The sequence below is a fragment of the Protopterus annectens genome, chromosome 1.part0, assembly GCF_019279795.1.
Source record: "Protopterus annectens isolate FY-2018-M chromosome 1.part0, PAN1.0, whole genome shotgun sequence".
In the NCBI taxonomy this organism is placed as follows: domain Eukaryota; kingdom Metazoa; phylum Chordata; order Ceratodontiformes; family Protopteridae; genus Protopterus; species Protopterus annectens.
In genome coordinates, this window is record NC_056725.1 from 997470487 (window position 1) to 997486512 (window position 16026).

The following is a 16026-nucleotide window of genomic DNA, read 5'->3' on the forward strand; positions in this document are numbered from 1 at the left end:
CAATAAATACCTAGGTAAGGGTTCTACTCTCACTGTTGCCAAGTAAGTGTGTGTGTGTATGTGAAGGGATCTACTTCAGTTTCCTGAAAATACATGCCCTAGGAGGTCATCTGTCTGAGAACTGACTGGCAAACCCTAACATTTCAAAGGAATCATGTTGTGGACATTTATTCCATCAAAACTAGTAGTAGATGGGGGGCAGAGCCTAGATGGCAAACAGATAAGCAGCATTTTTTAGAGCTCCACAAAACAGTACTAGAAAACGGAAAAATTATTTTCATTAACCAGAAATAGAACAAAATATATTAAGGAATTTAAGAACTACAACTCTACTGAATTTCAAGAAATATTATTGAGTTGTTCCTGTCAAAATCTTCTGGAGAACAATACAGCTGTTTGGTAACGGCCAGTTTAAAGAATTCTCACCCAAAAACCACTCTGAAGAAGGAGATACAACTGTCTTCCACATTACATGAACTGTCGTTGAAAATAGATAGATTCACTGATAATTTGGAAAGTCTCAAGGAAAACTGCCAAAAGCAAACAGATGTACTAAAAGAAATATTGCAGCAACAACGAAGTAAATTACTTGATAAGGAGACATCACTAAATGATATAGATGGAAGACTCAAAGAAGAGGAAAATCAGACAGAATTCTTACTTCACCAAAATAACTGGTTACTTAATAAAGTGGATGATTTAGACAGTAGGGAGAGGAGAACTAATATAAGAATATTTGGCCTTCCAGAAAAAACTGAGGGAGAAGACATCATTACCTTTTTTGAATGTCTGGCTTCTTGAAGTGCTTTATTTAAAAGATGGATTATCGAATGGAATAGAAAGAGCTCACAGAGCCACAGGAAAATCTATACCTTCTTCACCTAATGCACCACCAAGATCAATTGTGGTAACGTTCCTGTCCTTCTTGGATAAAGAACTCATTTTAAAAACAGCCTGGAGAAAAAGTCCCATAACATATAAATAGAGTCAGATCAGATATGACAATGATTATTCTGAATAAGTGTTAGAAACAAGGAAAAAAAACTTGGCCATTAGTAGAACTTCTCAAACAAAATAAAATAAAAGTGCAGATGGTATATCCTGCTAGAATCAGAATTGTCTTTTCAAATAACTTGAGAACCTTTAACAACATTGAAGAAGCTTCTACCTTCATCAAGAATAATAATATTATCACAATTCCTGAAGAAATGGACTGGACTGTTTCCACCAACTTGAAAAAATCTCCAGGAAAAAATACTTGTTCTGATGTAAGGAAAAAGAAACAAAGAACTAATTCTAAAACTACATAGTCTTCCAAATCGCTCAAAGAATCAACAAAGATATAGACTTCTGGACTTTACCTTAAAATGTATGTATTTTATCTATTATATTGCCTATTATACTCTGAGACATTTATATTTTTTCTTAAACTTATACTTTATGCAACATACTCATCACAGGTCTAGTGTTTGCGTCTGATAATGTTAAATGGTTTTATAACTTAGAGTGACTTCTAAAAATATAGTTACATATCATTCATAGGCAGTGAGGAAAACCAGATTCAAATGTTATCTTTCACTTTAGTATAATTAGTTATATGTAAAGGAAGAACAGAGACAACATGTACACAAATGTTTTTTTCTCATCTCCCTTTCTATTAATAGTATATTTAGTTCACCTCATTGTTGCATAATTGGAATTGAAAATTTTTAATCATAGTTTCTGTGGCTTACTGACTTCACTACACTTCAAATTCCCATTTTAAAAGTAACATAGATATTCATATTTTTAAATGTGGAAAAAACAGTTAGAGTCACTACAAACAGAGTTCCGTTACTGGGTTCTGACAATGCTGTTATTTGAAACATTCTTGTGCACTAGTTAGAGCTTCCCTTGTCTGCTATAAAAGATTTAAGGTGGAAATAGTCAGTTAAGGAATCCCCTACTTGTCTGTTGTTAAGGTAGCACATGTAGTGTGATATCAGTTGCACAAGCAGTATATTTTAAGCTCATTTAACATGGTCTTTGGATTATTAAAATCTACAAACCCTGACTTCTTTTCAATAAATAAAAAGAATAGGTGTGAATTCAGTGACCGAGTAGCTGTTTTTTACGTAGGTAACACAAAAAAGAAGAACTTACAGTAACATTGAATAACATCCAATTGAAAAAGTAATAGAAGCATTGCAGACTACATTGTTACATTTGAAGTAAACACAATCCTTTCTTACTTCTGAATTATTCCTACATAGGCTATAAGATACACTATGCTATGGTGATCCAGTAAAATGACATGTCTGATAGTTTTGTAAGCATCTGTTATAGCATTGCAAGTGTAAATAGGAAAATATGTGTGACATGCACACATCAGCTGCAGTTGTGACATACTTCTGTGCACATAATAAGTAAAATGAAGACAGGCTTTAGACATATTATACTGAATACTTCATTAACCTGGTAACAGAAATCATCTAATTTCAGAAGCCACAAAGGGACTCATTACCTTGTACTTATAACTCCTGCTTATTTGAATATAATGTGCACATTGCTTTATTAGATAACATAGTAAACCCTGTACTGTGCAGTGTTGTTATTTTCCTCTGCTCACACTGCCTAGACATGTTCAGTTGAATTGATTAAGTAGTAACCAAATAAATAGTAAATTATTGATTATTCTTCTCACCTTTTAGTGCTTTCTAATCTTTGGTAAGTGGGGTTCAACTTTCAGTAAAGTGGCAAAGATGTTGGTAATTAGCCAAAATTCTTACACCAACATGCAAGTAGCTGTTTAACTGCACTACTAAATTGTGTAGGCGTGTGTACTTATTTTCTATGATGAACAGTTGATTTATTCCCAGCAAAACTTTAAGCCATGGTTCTATAACTCATAAAATTGGCATCTCAGACAGTCTTGCGAGTGCCTATTGATGTATTGTGGGAGTTGCCTTGATGATGGGGAAGTACTGGTAAACCTATAGTAAAATTGCACATAAATTAGCATAATAAAGTAGTTTAGATGTCATTCATTCTACCAAGAATTGTTTGAATTACACATTTACAGACATAGGTTCCTAAGAAACGCAAATCCTAAATGATATTCTGTATGCTACACATCTTATTAAGGCATGGATTTATAACATAAACACCTTTAATCCTTCAGACATTAGTTGTATAGCTGACTATTATGCAGCTGATATTTTTACTGAATAATGACAACTGTTTAAATAATAAGGTTATCAGTTTCTTAGTGAGATGGTTGGTAAAATGAGTTCACCTTGGAATTTCATCTTTATTTCTTTAAAGTAAAGGGCCCGTGAGAAAATGCCTTCATGGTCTGCGTTTGCTACTGCTTCAAGTAGTAAAATAAGACAGATTTGTAAATTGTAATTCTTGATGAGAAATTCAAGTAGAATACTAATTAAATAGATATAAGATAGAGAGATTTCTTAAGGCACTGTTCAGCTTAATAGGTTTTGTATTTTTTAGAGTGTCATTTCTTTTAACAATGTAATAAAGAAGGGAGTCTGTCTACTCTTGTATCTTGTTGCATGACACAGTCTTTGATAAACGCTCTATTATAAAGGTTCTAAAGAACTGTGGCTGTGCAGAACAGCTTCAGTAATGCTCTGTCTTGACTAGCATTTTGTTCAATATTCTGTGATGATATTCTCATAATATGAATTGATATTATAACTATGCATTAGTATTAAGAAGTTTATAAATTTATCAGCCACATGGCCACTTATCAGGGCAAATTGCTTCTGTTTCATCATTAGTGAGTGATCACTGTGGTCTAATGTTGTCTTTCTTCATTTTTTCTTTTACTTTGTCACAACTACATGCATGGATGGACATAAAATAAACTGAATCTGGTTATGCTTTCATTTGTCTCTAATTGAAAGCATGTGAGTGATACATAGAGATTTATGACATGTATTGTTCACTCAAACATATTTACATTATCATGTCTAGTGAACACAACTCTAATGGTTCATTCTATGGACTACATCATTTTTGTAGTATGATTCAAGTGTTCTGAATAGACTTGTCTGTATTTATCTTCACTTATTGACACATTTCTAAATCTACATCACTCAGTTATAATATATTTTTAGTATGTAGGAGGGTGTTTATCTGACATAATCATAAGCATATTGGTCATATCAGAATATTGGAGACTATTAATATGTATATATACTACTCAGACTAAAGAGAACTAATGTTAAGCAACATGTACTGTATTATAAATGAGATTTTACTTTATGAATGTTTAAGTAGTGCATGATAGGATGATTATATTCTGAAAAAGAAGTCTAATCTAATCTAAAATTAAATTGTATTACCAAATCAATACTTGTTTCCATACATTATTTTAATTCATTATTAATAGTTATATAGGGAAATAATAACTAATAATGTTAAATCTCCAAGATAAGAGAAAAGGTGTACTGGAGCTCGAAATGGGTTAGTTTATTTTCTTTCTTTTTTCATGAGGGAGGCAATCTGTTACATTTCTTCTCATCTAGCAGATTGGAAGTGTATTTCACTTCATGTACAATAGAGGGTTTACAAAAAATATTTATATATTTGTTGCTATACAAGTAATTTTGGCATTTTTCTTTTTTCTTTTTTTATTGGCCTGAACTAAATTCTATTTTAAGTTATTTGACCAACATTAAAATATTGACTACAATGAGAATTATTAACACAGTAGTTGCACATTTTACATTTGGTATGGTATTACAAAATATAAGACAAAACAAATATGATATAAAGTTAAATACTGAAAATAGACGACTATTTAATCCTTAAACACTAACGGTTTAAACAATCCAAGGAAAAGGTCTAATTTATTAAGATATATGAAATTAAATAAAGTACAAGTAATATTTCTTCAAGAGATTCACTTCAAAACAAATGATACCTTTAGCTGGAATCCTAATGAATATATGATCTTATCTCACTCTTCATATAAAAAAATACTAGGGGGAACTTTAATTTTGTGGAAAATATGTCACTATGCCTCAAATCATTTACAGATATGAAGATAAAGAAGGACTCCTAGCCATAGTAATAGTAAAATATAACAATAGACTCTGGACATTAGCAAATATATATTGTTTTCCAGGTATTAGGGTTGGGACAATAAGAAAACACATGGATTTAATAACTAGAGTATATAAAGGAAATGTGATTTTGGGAGGTGACTTTAATTGTATATTGGATAAATCAGAGACCACAAGCAAAAGAAATGTACATGTAAGTTCTATAGGGAAGCTACTTAAGAAGAAATCTGTTCACAGCAATCACATGGAAATTATGCACTGGCACCAAATAATTTCAGCCGTCCGTTTATTAATAAAAATAAATGGTTTAAAACAAAAATATTTTTCCACACTAGGGTTAAGCGCAATTTAGCTATATATTTTGATGGCAAAGGTAAAGTACAGCGCAATAAGTTTAAGAAGAAAAGTGTATTCACCCCTCCTATGAACAATACTTTGGCCATTGTTGAAAAGGTGGTAATTGATGAAATGTATGAGTATGGTAATAAATGTAAAACAACAAAAATTAATTATAATTTGGATTATAATGAATTTAATATATTAAAAGAAATACAAAAGAATCACAATTTACGGTTATGAAACCTGATAAAGGGGGAGGGGTGGTCATATACGACTCCGCTGAATATATTAACAAAATTAACTATATATTATTGAATTCAGGAAACTATGATATATCCTCCATTAATGAAGTAAATATAGGATACCACAAAATTGACTTAGTTTTTGAAGAACTCTTACTAGATGGTAGAATTTATATGGACATGTACAACTATTTGAAGGTTGAGTTTCCCATTATTAGTACAATTATAGGTATGCAAAAGGTACACAAAGATATGACTGATCCACCATTTCATCCTATAATATCTGGAAATAAGTCTAAAACTTTTCCTTTTGGATCAGTAATTGATGACTGGTTGAAGCATGTGTACAACAGGATAACCCATATTGTAATTGATTCGTGGGACTTTTTGGGAAGGCTTGTGTCTGGACTAGTCAGTCCATACATTTTTCTAGTTACCATTGACATAGTTGACCTTTTTTCAAGCATACCCCAAGAGGAAGGGATGAGAAGGTTCAACAATAGTATTGACAAGTATAGTAGTATAGCTTGGGATAAAACAGCCTTGATATTGGAATTTATGGAATTGGTGTTAACTCACAATTGCATACTGTTTGAAGGAGAATATTATAGGCAATGCAAAGGGGTTGCAATGGGGGTGGTGTGCGCCCCCATTTTTGCCAATCTGTTTTTACTGGACTGGGAAACAGAATACATATTGCAAACAGTCTGGAGAGAGAACATTACTTGTTACATAAGGTTTTTGGATGATATATTTATGATATAGAAGGGTAGTGAGAGTAAATTACATGAATTTAAGGAATATTTAAACACTTCAAGTGAATATTTAAAGTTTACATTTAATATGGATCAGAATTCTATATCATATTTGGACACACTTATAAGTGTGGAAAATGGTAAGTTTAAATCTAAAATATTTAGAAAAAATACGTTCAGTAACTCCTATTTACAATATTCCAGCTGTCACCCTAGTAGCCAAAAACGTAGCTTTATAAAGGGACAATTTATAAGAGCTGCTAAAATGACCTCTGATTTTTCAGATTTGGTCATAGAACTAGATTTTATAGGTAACATGTTTAAGAACCGAGGGTACCCCACACACATGATTGAGGACACTAAAGAATATGTGAAAAATGAATGGGGGATAAAATACAAACCTATATTAGGTACAGGTACGATCAAAATGTTAGGGGACATTCTGAATAAGGAGTGTCAGGACACAAATAACTATATGAGGGTTTGCATATTAGAATACGCACTTTATGTACAAGATATAAGGAAAATAATAGAAAACAACTGGAATATTTTGAAAACTTATCACAATATATACAAAATGGTGGGCAAACAACCTTTGTTTGTCTCTAAAAATGGAAGTAATTTAAAATATGAGTTAGAGAGGAAAATAAAGAAAAAAGGTTATAAGGACAATAGGACAGGCACTACCAAATGTGGTCTATGCAACCAGTGTAGTCTCATCATTAAGGTACCTTCCCTAGTGTTGGAGGATATTAATGGAACTGAGGTAGTTTTCCAGAAGGGTAATTGTAGGACATCTCATATAGTATATTTGGCCAAATGTACGAAATGCCCCTGTTTCTGTGTGGGTAAGACTGATAGATGCCTCAGGAACAGAATATAGGACCACTGTTATTGTATGAGAAAAAAAAGATGAAAAAAATGCTTTATGGAGGCATCTAAACGTAAGTGACAGTTGTGTTTCCTTCAATTTTGGCATTTTAGAATGTATTCAATATAACCCAAGAGGGGGAAGTATAAAGAAAACATTTGGTGAAAGAGAAGCTAGGTGGCAGATCAAGTTAAATGCTTCTGTTCACCCTGGAATAAATGAGAATATTTCTATTAAACCTATATTAGAAAATATTCACTAAATGGGTATATATTCATATTCTTCAATTTCCCTTAGTTTTATACATTTTGTTTTTAAGGCATTTTAGATCACAATACAACATGTTTTTAGTTGTGGAGTTTTATCTATTTAATATTTATACTATTGGGGGGTAGATTTATACCTTCACAATTCAGTGGGTATAGGGCACACAGACTAAACAGTAGAGTTATGGAATGAGTATACAACACAGAAACAACAGGTAGAATAAATAAGGATTGAAGCAATATTATTATAGCGCGTTCGCCAAGATTTTAATGCACAGAGCACTTTAAACAACTAATTGAATTATGTGGTTAATAATGAATTACTGCAACGGATTGGTTGTTGACTATATAAAATACTGCTGGGAATAAAATGAAATGTTCTGATGAAGTCTACGAGTGGGTAGATGAAAGCGCTTAACCCTAGTGTGGAAAAATATTTTTGTTTTAAACCATTTATTTTTATCAATAAATGGACGACTGAAATTATTTTGTGCATAATTTCCATGTGATTGCTGTGAACAGATTTCCGGTGCTACTATTTTCTTCTTTTGTTGGCTGTTCCAGACGTGAATTTTTTCATTGAAGCTACTTAAAAAATGGGAAGAAAGTTTAAATCTAATTGATACATTTAGTTATAAGGAGAACAATTCATTATTATTTTCACACCAAGACCACAGATTTGGGACACATACAAGAATTGGTAAAATCTTCATATCTTAAGAGCTAAATTCAAAAATAATAACATTTTCCATAATCCTTTGTCAGACCATAATTCATTAATTCTCAAAATACATACAGATTATAAGAAATTAATTTTTATGGCAAGAATTCCAGCTTACATTACAAAATTAAAACAATTTAAACATTGGTTAGATTCAGAAGTACAATTCTTTTTAGATATAAACTACACTACTGAAATAAATGTAATTAATCTTTGGGATACCTAGAAAGCCTATCTGAATGGAAAAATTCTTTCATGGTATAAAAACAAGCTAAAAGAGTGGGAATCAGAATTATGCAATATCCAAAAACGGATTCACTTTATAACCTCGAAATGCTGAAATATCGAATTTCAGTATCTCAAGACTATAAAACCGAATCCACAAAACACCGACAAACAAAAACCGCGAAACCACATAACCGAAAACACTGCACACACTACACTAAACATACAACACAACACCCACATCACAACATAAACAAAAAAACAACACACATACACAACTCACACACACACATAAGCAGGGGGGCAAGCCACCCTGCACTCCCCATGTGGGGGGCTGCTCCCCCCACCCCCCCTACTTATATATACTAACTCCGAGATCGCACAAACACAACACAAAAGCTCACTCACACACGCACATTCTCCAATCCCTCACACACACTCTAACTCACACTCAAAACCCTTACAAAACACTCACTTACCTGACATAACACCTACATCCAAACACGGCACCGCGCACCAACAAAACACAAACCCAGACATTACGTCACGCAACTTCGTAACCGCAAAGTCGACATATTTTTGACATACGTCAAATTTGCGATTATGAATGTTCGCTATTTGTAACATTCGACTTTATAGCTTTGAGATACTGAAATTCGACATTTCAGTGTTTCGATGTTATAAAGTGAACCCCCAAAAACATATTACAGATCTCACTATTAATTCATCTACTTACACACAAAATAATCATAAAAACGCATTGGAAGACTTAAAAGATATAATGAAATCCTAACTCACAAAACTAATATAGCTGTAGAAAGGTTAAAACTTAGTTTCTATGCAGTATCACCCAAACATTTGCATAATTTAGCAATAAGATTTAAAAAATTTTGATTGAAAATAATATTGCAAGTGTTATACATGAAGGAAGGAAAAAAAACAAAAAGGTTTCAAATATAAATGATATACTAGATGTATTTAAACATTATTTCTCTGACCATTATAATGATACTTCACATATAATTAATACATCAAATTTAAACCTGAAATTAATAAAGGTAAAAGCAATACCAGAAAAGTTAAAATTAGACATTCAAAACAAATATCTCTAAAAGAAATTACTCAAAAAATCAAGGAAAGTAAAAGTAAAAAAACACCGGGAATTGATGGAATAATTAATAAATTGTATAAGATATTTCCATCTTCAGTAATATCATTGTTTCATAAAACTTTGAATGAAATTCTAGCACAAAACACAACTCCAGTTTCATGGAGATACTCCTTAATTACAACCATTATAAAAGAAAACAAAGATCCTTTACAGTGTACATCCTATAGGCCAATATCTTTACTCAACAATGATTATAAAATCTTCATGTCACTATTCGTAGAATTAAAAAATCATTTCCACATAATGATTGAGGATCAAACAGGATTCATTTATAAAAGACACACACATGAGAATATACAAAGAATTAGATTTTCTAAACAGAAATAACCAAGAAGCTCTAATAGTAGCTTTGGATATAGAAAAAGCCTTTGATTCGTTGAGCTGGGATTTTCTTTTTAAGGCTTTAGAATTGTTTGAATTTCCTACTAATTTTATTACGCTAATAAAGAATATTTATAAAAACAATTTGGCTTATGTAAAACTTGGGCCATTTACCTCAAAGGCTATTGAAATAACCAAAGGTACAAAGCAGGGATGTCCGATGTCTCCCATCCTGTTTGCCTTAAGAATTGAATTATTTGCCTCATTAGTATGCCACAACTCTAATACATCAGGCATAGATGTATATGGTCAACTCAATTAAAAAATTATGTTATTTGCTGATGATGTTTTACTCACATTATCTGTCTCAGAGAAATCAGTACAAAAAATAGATGAAATAGTGGAAAGATTTTATCATATTTCTGGCCTTAGATTTAACAAAGGAAAATCTAATTATATACCTTTGAATAAAAAGAGAATTTTTACCTTAACTACAAACTGTGTGATAGGAAAACAAGTTCCCATAATAAAATATTTAGGAATAACACTATGTGATAATTTGGAATCTACAATAGCCACAAATTATAGCAGCATAATTAATAAAATAAAAATGTTAATAGTAAGCTGGAATAAAATGTTCTTGAGATTTGAAGACAGCTTACAAATAATAAAAATGACAGTACTTCCAAAAATCAATTACATTGCACAAGCTTTTCCTATAGTACCTAACAAGAAAATCTTGAAATAAATTAATACAATTCTATTAAACTTTCTTTGTTATCCAAAAAGAAATAGAATAGCCTATACACACCATATTAGATCTTGGGAAATGGGTGGAATTAAACTTCCAGATCTAGAATCATACATAAAAGCTTCCATATTAAGAACTATCATTAATTGGATATATCCTAATTATTCTTCAACATGGAAAACATTGCAAACTATTATTTTCTAAATGAAAATAAAATAATTAAAAAATGTATATTAAGTGAGCAAAATAATAGGATGTGGCACATATTGACTGTTAATATTCAATATAATATAACAAAACCAACAAACGTAAATTATATAAATAATATTTACAATTTATTCAGAAGATTTATATATACTAACACTGATATTAAGATTTTGCTAGACTTGACAATACCCTTTAGCTCTACAAAGAATTTCTTCAATAAAATTCATAATGTTATTTTAACTAGATGGGAGAGGAAAAACTTCACTTGTTGGCAACATTGAATAGAGAATCAAGTAGTATTAGACATTCAACAAATTCAGAATAAATATGACATTCCATCAGCAGATTGGTTGATACTACAAAGCATATTATCATATGTTGAGGACCGTAATAGTAAAACTATTAATTATCCTTATAAAACTAGTCCAAATTTGATGTCTAATATCTGAAGTTATTTATGACAATATAATTGGACAAATCTAATTAAAAATTATACAAAATGTTGATAACATATAAAACTAACCCTAATGCAAGATATTGGAATTACATAGCAAAAGGATGTCAGACTAATCTATCAATTGCGAGTAAAACAAATTGTTTATGTTCTGTTAACTTAACATTTAATTTACAAGTATGGAAAATATTTACATGGAAATACATTCACAGGGCATTTATTACACCTGATAAACTAGCCAAATTCAATTCACTTGATAAATCCATGTGTTGGAGATGTTCTTTAAACTGTAAAGCTGATTGGTCTCATATATTTTTTGATTGTATTAATATAAAAAAATTCTGGGAAGAAATTACTATTTTTCTCCAAGCTATATTCACAGATACCTTTATTTTAACCAAATCGTTAGTCCACTTAAATGTTAATGATACTATTGGAATGAATAAAAAAGATCTATACCTACTTTGGTCCATATTAGCTGTGGCAAGAAAATGTATAACTAGAAAGTGGAAGTCTTTACAAGAACCTACTCTGGAAGAATTCTTGAGATTGATGGAAGAAACAGCAACATTAAAAATAAAGGTGAAGGAATCGAGAATGTCACCTAAAGCATGGACAAACACCCCTTGGGAAAATTTTTTAACTTTTATTGAGACATTAAAAATGAACCCTAAATAATTAATGTGTAACTTTATTAATTTAATATTATACATTTTTGTTACTAATTTCATATATTTTATTAATTTTTTCCTTCCTTTGTTCAGGTCAATTGTACATAGTATATATAAAGGTTTATAATACTTGTTTATTGATGACTGTATTGTTAAACATTATATTATTTGGAAAATAAGAATTTTTTTTGAAAAAAAACTAGTAGTAGATGTGTAAATGCCCTCTTCCCCACTTTACAGCTGTACAGTAATACTGGAATTTGTATATATAGCTGGGTGTGGATGTTGTGGGCACAGCCGCCCTCATTGGGGTTATTGTGTGTACCCCCCGCTAAGTCTGCTGTAATACTGTGCAGTTTATGTTAACAGGTTAAGTAGTTGTCAGTCACACTATACGTGGTTATACGCCACCCCACACCCTCCAAAGTGGAAGCCTGTGCCACCCACACAAGCACACTTATTTTTACCAAACTCCAGGATTGCAATACATTGGGGAATAGGACATATACCCTGCCAGTACCATCATCAATGACATTAAACTGGCAGACTGATTATTTACAGATGTGATGTTTTGCGTATTTTGTCTTGGTGGAATTACATAAGCTAAAATGAGTTCACTGCAAAATTAAGTACGTACATGTGTACAGTATTCTCTGTGTATTGCATCAACACCAACGCCTCTGTGTGTGTGTTATTCAAAAACATTTGGTGTGTGCCACCCAGTACACTTGCCATTGTCCACTGTAGATGGCCTGCTGACATCAGCCACCATGCACTTACCTGTATACACCCCTCAGCCCTATCAGCCATGGTACATGCAGTAACTGGTATACAGACCTGTTACTTGTGTTCAGCTGTACCCAAGATATGTCACCACAGTGGCATACCCCTTGTAGGAAACAACAGCAGACCAACATCCTGCTGACACATAGACACCTACAACACAGACTGAATACATTATGGAGACCACAATCAGTCAGTATTAATAACAGCTATAATGCATCATGGCTGGACAGCTACACATCCTGACATGTAAGCATTAAACTTTTTAGCTGAAACATGTTACACAGCATTACATTGCTAAACATTAGTACAATCACCCTGTGCATCAGAACCATATTAGCATGTCCCTGCATTGATGGTATGGATAACAGGGATGTGGCACTGGTATCATCATATGCACAGGGTGTATTGTGGGTTTGACAGAGACCTAGGCTGAGCCATTTGGTTGACATCATGTGTGTGTGTTAGGGGATTTTGTTATCAATTGGGCTGTGCAGATGTGGTATGTGTGTAGGTATGGAGATGCCCCAGCTGTGTTGGTGATGAGTGTGTATGTATACACACAGTTCTGCCATATGGCTGCCCTATACAGGGGTTTGTTGGACAGCTGCAGACCATACATGGCAGGGTGTACAGTTCACCGTGTCCGACAACGGACATGAGAACTGTGCCTGCCAGGGGTTCCACGGGCATGACCAGGTACAAGCCCCGATATGATACTCTCCCCTGATGACAAATGTCTGCTGGATCCGGGTCTCTGTTGTGACTGGCCAGGACCACGTGCACATGTGTTGTGGTGTGGACAGCTCCTCCCTGCAGTGCTGGAGCTGGTACTGCCACTACAGGAGCGGCTGTGACTTGTTGCACATCCATGTAGACCAGCACCTGTTGGTGTTGCTGACCTACGTCCATGTGGCTGTCACCCTACTCCCACCATATGCTCTAACACAGAAATTGCACTGTCGAGGATTTCCACTATCTCACCCAACCATCTATCTAGGACCTCTGCAATATAATGGTGGGTACCTGCAAGATCACAGATGTTGTCAAGTACAGCAGAATGAGTAGTCCTCTGGAGCCTCAGACTCTGTCTGGTATAACGTTCCATATGTGCCTGTGCTTCCATGATGGCCTGAAACATGTGTCTGGTGACACCTGCTGTGGCACTTTTGCAAGGGGCATGATGGCCAGCAGCCCTCCTACAAGCACCCCTGTACATCTGCCTGTGTGGTACCTCGCTGGTCATCTGGCTATGGCTGCTGTGTATAGACACACTTGGCATAGTCACCACACTGTCCTGTCCCATGCCACCACCACCAGCTGTCTCTCATCTGTGGCCACTGGTGATGCAGTATGTATAGGCATTGTGACTGTGTGGGGGATGGGGTGGATAAAAGTGGGATGTCAACTGATGGCACAGCTTCAGCCCCTGACAACCCTGCCTGTGTCTCAACATACCTATCATCATTGTCAGAGTCTTTATGGACACTAAAATCAGTTTGCCTGCAGGAGGGATCCTGACCCACCTCGCCACCTGTGAGGGGAAAACAAAAAACATAATTTAAGACTTGTACATCATTGCTTACCTCTACACACATACACACACACACACACACACACACACACACACACACACACACACACACACACACACACACAATTACAGGTGAGGTGGCACAAAGATATTACACAGACCTCTCATTACCCAACAGTCAACTTGCATGACATATGGCACTCAACAGCATGCACTGCAGCTATACTCAGTCCTTGTTAACAACATTATACATCTCTGTGATCCATGAGTTGTGTTAGTAGGTGATGCCCTTTCCCCTGGGACACACTGCACCCATGTACACAGTATTGCTGTGCACCTGTTCAGCACCCTGGCATGTATTGTGTGCCATACCTCACGAGTTTACACACCATTGCTGAATGTGTATATGTGTGGCAGTTATGTTTGCTCTGTTGCTCACAGATGCTATGTGTTTGTCTGACACATACCTGGGATGATATGAGGACAGATGTCAATAGTGAATGCCTGACCTCTGATTTGCAGATCTCATCATCAGCAGTGCATGTATGAGCAATAAAATCCAATTACACTGACAACCTTCAAAGTTTATAGTGGCTATGAGGAGTGTACACACCCTTATTGACATGCCAGCCTCTTCCATAATATGTAATGGAACCACAATACTGCATATGTTAACATTACACACACCTGATATGTGACATATGACCTGTGCAATAAAGTGCAGTATCAAACAAATGTGTTAGTTGTGCAGATGCTGATTGAGATGCATACAATATGTTGGTTGCATAAGTGTGCACACCCTTAATTCCTGGAAGGTGTATACTAGCATGGCCCATCTTTACTTGCCATTATTTGATCACTCCACCCTACAAATGTCCCCCAACTCTGTTGGATTGCAAGGTCAGCTCATGTGCACAGCCCTTGGAGGTCACACAGTGCCTTCACTATTGCTGTGGAGTCAGGGTTATGTCTGGCACAATTCATGACCTTGACTGTGTTCAGATACAGCCATTCTTAGTGAGCTCTGGATGTATGCTTCAATTCACTGTTGTGTTTCAGGATGACACCCCTCCCCATCTTCAGCCTTATTGCAGATTCTTGACAACTATGGGACACACATGAGTGTCATTTTGCAGTGTTCCAAATTCAGAACACCATGTCTACTGGCCTAGTTCCTGCTAATGGACAGCAAACCTAAACATGTACACTGGCACCAGCAAAGTACAGATAGGGATGGTGGGCCTGAGGTGGAGTGAGGTGTTGCTTGTGCACCACATGTATCTTTATTAATACTGTCTGTAGGTTTCAGCCTTGATCTCAGTACACCATTACACATAGCAACACATGCCTTTGGGACACTTGATGTTATGCATATGCTACCTGTACAGAGCCCTGGATGATGTTTCCTGTGGAAGAGCTCTTCCATGTGATTACCCTAACAGAAAGGCTCCACTTATGTAGAGTCCAGGTGATTGTTGGCACAGGTACTGCACAGGCAGTACTTGCTAGACATTCCTGCAAGTCCCTCAGTGTTGCTGCATGTTTCTAGGCAGCCTCCATGACCAGTTTGTAACATGTGTTGTCATCTGTCTTGGATGGGAATCTGTTTATTTTCTGCATTAATGTTATCCCATACTTCATAGTTACAT